Consider the following 6,000-nt stretch of genomic DNA (forward strand, 5'->3'; position numbering starts at 1 on the left):
TGAAGGGAGCCTTTGAGGGAGAGGGTCCGTGGCAGAACGCTTGCCTAGAGGACACGAGGCTACGATCCCCAGCGATGAAAAACACTTCTATAGTGTCTTACCAGAGACACTGTAAACACCTGGAGTGCTCAGTAATGGTGGGGTCACGTCTGTCTGATACCACAGCTCTGTTACACATCGGAACTGTTCATGTCCACATTTGGCATCATACCTTAAAACGGTGCTTTCACATTCACAGCCTTTCTAACCTTCCGGACGCTCTATGTGTGGGCTAGAGTCCACAATTCCCATTTTACAAACGAAGACGTGTCGGTGCAAGAAGTCAGTGAATCTGACCAAGACGATACAGGTAATAAATGGGCCAGAAAGCATCCCGTGATCCGTGCAATCTAACACAGATAGGTCCAGACAACATTTCACATCCAATGTAGGCTCACAAATGCGCTTGCAAACCTACATGTTGCACATGGCATGTGCTCTAATCTCATTTAAAAATAATCACAGGATTGATCCTCCTACCCAGGGCCCTCCTTCTCGCTCAGCTTCTTTAGGTGAACAGATTTTAGTATGCTTATCCTATATTATATGTCTCATATCCACTTATGGGTGAGTATATACCCTGTGTGTCTTTCTGCTTCTGGGATACCTCTCTCAGGATAAGCTTTTCTACTTTCCACCATTTGCCTGCAAATTTCATGGTTTCCTTGCTTTTAATTGCTGAGTGGCTGGCTCTTTGATCACCTCCCCCTGAGGGGGGAGGGGACAGCCTTACCAGGCCACAGAGGAAGACAGTGCAGCCAGCCCTGATGAGATCTGATAGGCTAGGGTCAGATGGAAGGGGAGGAGGACCTCCCCTATCAGTGGACTGAGGGAGGGGCATGGAAGGAGCTGAAGGAGGGAGAGTGGAACTGGGAGGGGACCAGGGAGGGGCTACAGCTGGGATACAATGTGAATAAACTGTGATAAATAAATAAATAAATAGAAACATAATTAACCACAGGATAAAAAGTTAAACATGAACACAAAGGTATAATAGAGGGGCCTGGGGAGGAGACTCGGTCATTAAAGTGCCTTCCTCGCAAGCAAGAGGACCTAAGTTCAATCTCCAGCAGAAAAAGCTAAGTGGGGTGGCGGATACCCACAATCTGAGCGCTGGTGACACAGAGACGGCATTCCCGGGGCTTGCTGCCCAGCTAGTCTAGCTGAATTAGGAAGCTCCATGTTGAAAGAGAGACCCTGTCACCAAAAAGTAAAACCAGAAGGTGAAGGGCCAACCAGATAGCTCAGTAGGTAAAGACACCTGTCACCAACCCTGAAGACACAAATTTGACCCTGAAACTCACATGGCGGAAGAAGAAAACAGACTTCTACATGTTGGCCTCCACATGCATGCCATAACGTGCACCTACATGCATACACACATGCATGAGCACACGCAACGCACTCTCTCTCCCTCCTCCACCCATCCCCTCTCTCTCACACACATGCACGCATACACAATTTTTTTTAAAAATTTTAAATAATCATGTGGAGAGTGATAGGGAGAGAAACCTGGCCTTGACCTCTGGCATCTGTATGTGTGAGCACATGGTGCACCCTACGACACACGCACACACACACACACACACACCAGTGTAATAGACGTACAGAGGCGATCAGTTAATAGGAAAAAAAAAAGTGGTCATGAGGCTAGCACAGGTACTCAATAAACAAAAACAAAACAAAAAAAATACTTATTGCCTGGGAATATTAGATTTCCCATAATATTGCTGAAGCTTTAAGTTTTAGTTTCACCGGGGGTTGTTTATGGTGGAGAAATGGTGCGGATTACATTTAGCCAGGAAATGCTGGGAAGTGCCAGTGTGCTTGTCTCAGTTGTGTGGATTTTCACTTTAAAATTCGCTGCCTTTGCTTGGCCCAGTAATTACACTTTGAAGTTCCGAGGCACAGAGAAGCTGATGCTGCAACTAAGCGAGACTGAATGGGTTTCTCATTGTTTCCCATAAAAACATGATTTGCTGCTACAGTGTTTCCCTTCACAGAGAGCTTTCAGAGGACCAGATCCTCCCCTTAAGAGAAGAAACAAAAGCAGCCAAATTGCCAACATTCTTCACCTCTACCACCAACTGCAGACAGCTAATTTGCATGTTTCAATGAAGGCTTTTATTAAGGTTATCTCCAAACAGAATCCTATCTGGAGTGTGGAATACCTCCCGGTGATCTTTAAAAGCTGTAAGGCCCACGGCGCCATAACTTTGGTGATGCCAGTCCTGTGCAGTTAAATGCAAGCCTGATGCTTTGTCACTTCTCGAATCATTCTGTCAGGTAACCGGTAAGTACCTTTTAGTTCAGTCATTACACACGTTGTGAAGCTTCTGTCCAGTACACAGCATGGGCACCTACTGCGGTGTCCTCTGATCTGTAGACACCCTCCCTTCTCGCCAAGTCAGAGTAACCAAGGTTCTGCCATGATAAGCAGATGCGTGAACACTCAAAACACACACCAGAAAATTAGACTATCCAACAGACAACGCACACCGCAGCCAAATGAGAGAATTTACAGAGACAGGAGAAGGTGGCATACGGAGCATTGGCTCCTTTGTCCTTGAGTGGAGTTTTGGATGCGTCCCAATCCCAGGAAGAGATCAACAAAAACTTGAAGAATAAAACTGTGAGAAACCCCTAGCAAGGTAGGTTTGGAATTGGAGGTTGCAGCAAGCAGCAACCTGGAATAGCAGCCAGCATGGCACCATGGACAGAGACCAAGAAGGAAGAAGGTGTTTTTCCCCACACACAGACTTTTAATGTTCTCTAGGGCCAGCCTGGGAAGGCCCCCTTAACAGGCAGCTGACGAGTACAGAATGGACAGTCACCCACTGCTACCTCTCCAGGTACAGACACCATCAGAGCCTAGTATTCACAACTGTAGAAACACTTTCTGTGAAAGAGCAGCCCCTGACATGAAGGGCCAGATTTCCTAAGAGGAAGGAAGTTTGGGGGTGGATTAGGGTAAAGGGGAAAAAAAAAACAAAGACTCATTAATATCAGATTGTGTGTAAGAACTGTTCTTTTGGGAGGCATACCCCTGGGAACCAGAGAAGACGTGAGGAAGATAAACAACAGAGACTATCGCAATAAATTAAAACGTAAACCAATAAAGCCAAAAGTCAGCCAATAAGTTTAATAACTTTTTAGACAGATTGATGAAGAATATGAGAAAAATTATGAACCAGTATCAGAACGGAAAGGGGTGGGTGTGACTGGAGTCCAGACCCTACAGGAAATTCCTGAAAATCAGCACCGTTGGGAGTGAGTGAACAAAGCCGGGAGGGGGGGCCAATTTCAAACAACCAACCAGCACGCTCGATATTCTCATCAGAATAAGTGCCATGAGGGGAAGACCTAAGCTCTCAAATGGCATCAACAGGGATGAGGGTGTGGGAGCTAAAAGGCCCCCTGCACAGCCAAGACTGCCGTGGACCAACAAGAGCGTTCCAATGAGAAATTCCGCGCATTTAATAGAATTGAATGTATGTTTCCAATAATGGCTAACACTGACCTTCAGGGACATGAGAAAAACTTTTCTCTATGCATAGAAGGTATTCAAAAGTATTTGTCATGAGCTCTGTCGTGAGATTAATTTTTGTGGCAGGGATTGGAGGCCAAGTAAGAGTCATCGAAGAAAAAGTCAAAAGATATTCATTATAGTGTGGCATGGCAGTGTGTACTTGAAATCCAAGAGCTGGTGAGGCTGAGGCAAGAGATTCTGAGTTCAAGGTTAGCCCAGGCTATGCAGCAAGACACCGCCTCAAAAATATTATATATTACATATCTATGCATATATATACAAATATTATACCCATATGCATGTATATAGACATACACATATGGATAATCATTTCTCCTCTACTTGTAACCTGAAACAATCATGATAATGATTGATTAATTTTTCATCTTATCGTTTATAAATGAAATAGAAATAATGGAGGAGGATTATCCTGATCACTTTGAAAAGAAACAGTTCTCTTCTTTTCCTGAGCTGTGTTTCTAATGAGCTGTGTGTGCATGCTGAGGTCAGTTTCTGGGTCATGAAAAAAAAAATTGTGATTGATTAGGGGATTCCCCAGAAACTCTTAGGAGTTTATCAGTAACATGCACACTGCAGCTGGGTTTATAGCACACCTATAAGTCATCTCCCTGTAAGTATTCCAGGCCTGTGCCATTTCCTTATTAGAGCTTTTGAGGCCCTAGCCAGATGTAAAGATAAGCAAGGTGTGACTGGTGTGGAACCACAGAGCGGTGGAAACTGTGGCTGAGTTATGAGCTTATTAAGAAATAAAGCATGTGGAAGACACATGGTAAATACAAAGACATGCATTCAAAATCAGTATTACAGGTGTTAGTGGGTGTGGCTCACACAGTCGAGCAGGGGAGTGGAATGGCGGTGGGAATGAAGCAGAGACACTTGTCATATGCTGCACTAGGCTGGGCTATGTATTCGGAAGTGCTGACATCAAAAGCTAAAATGGTTTCTGTCATTAAAGGGCTGTTGGGCCCGAGGAGCTCTAAAATGGAGGGTTCTTGCCTTAAGCAAGGTGAGAGGTTCAACCAAGAATCTTTCTGAAGGAGACATTCAGAAGAGGAGAGAGAGAGAGAGAGAGAGAGAGAGAGAGAGAGAGAGAGAGAGAGGATGTGGTTTGACAGCACATGGTACGAGTGTGCGGAGGATCACTTCAGAGGCAGAGTCCACTTGAGCAACAGACTGGGCTGTGAGTCTGTGGCCGAAACACTGTAGTGTGCTATGTTCTCTGTCCTCTTCAGGATAGGGTAGACTCTGTGAGCCTGCGGTCATTCAATGAAAATGTGTTCTGATGAGGTATTGCAGAGTCTGCGCCACACAATCGGACTGCTGTGTCTGTAGTGATGACTCCTGAGGTTGTAAGTGTGGCTGGGACTATGCCCTGCTGTGTGTCTTCTGGTCGTCATAACCCCAGAGCTCACCTACTGCCTGGTTTGCTTGAATTTTGCTCATGTTTTGTTTTCTTTTTAGAGAAGGTCAATGGTGGCATTTCATTTTATTTTTGGAGGACAGGGGGTGCCAAGGAAGTAAAATATTTAAAAATAAGTGGCATTGGGGAAAGTCAGTTTCTGCTATTCTCTTTCAGGGGCTGTTTTGTTTGTTTGGGGCTTGTCCTGTTGCTTGTTGGGTCAAATGGGAGAAGTTTTGTTCCCCCTTTCCATAGTCATATACTAACTACATGAAAGAGTCAATTTCCCCAGCAAGGGTGGTCTGAGGGAGCACGAGGCTCCTCCTGCTACCATGCAAAGCAGTGCAGGAGGAGGAGGACATCCAGAGACCCACCCACTGCCATGCCCAGGAGGCATAGGCTAGGAAAGGTGCCCAGACATCTGCCTGCCAACATGCAATGCGGGTGGGCTGTAGACATCTAGAGGACTACCTGCCACCACGATACGTGCTGCAGGGTGAGGGGCGGGGTGAAGACACCCAGAAGACCACCAGTCACGTGGCCTGCCCTCAGTGGGAGGCACTACAATATACAAGTATGTGGTGGACAGATGGGAGAGAAAGAGAAGCAGAACAGTTTGAGCACTGTGAAGAGGCGGGACTGGAGAAGAACAGCCTGTTGTGAGTAGCCAGCGCCACCAACTGAGAACATGGTAAAATCCCAGCCTGTGCTGCCACTGAGGGCCATGTCTGGATACACAGCCATGCAGCAGGAAGGGTCTGGGTCGATGTCCATGGTACATAGTACCACTAAAGACCATACACACACCCCTGGTCTGGGCTGCCTCCTGGAACCACATAGGTGTCCTGGGGCTGTGCAGAGCTGGGCCCCACCCCTCAGTGGCTGCAGCACTCTAGAGAACAGGCCCTGCACCTAACCCAGGCAGCACCGTGGAGTTGGCCTTGGGGGGGGGGGAAGGGTTGGGGCTGCCCCAAGGGCATGATCACAGGAGAGCTGGCCCCACCACTTCAGG

The sequence above is a fragment of the Meriones unguiculatus genome, chromosome 7, assembly GCF_030254825.1.
Source record: "Meriones unguiculatus strain TT.TT164.6M chromosome 7, Bangor_MerUng_6.1, whole genome shotgun sequence".
In the NCBI taxonomy this organism is placed as follows: Eukaryota; Metazoa; Chordata; class Mammalia; order Rodentia; family Muridae; genus Meriones; species Meriones unguiculatus.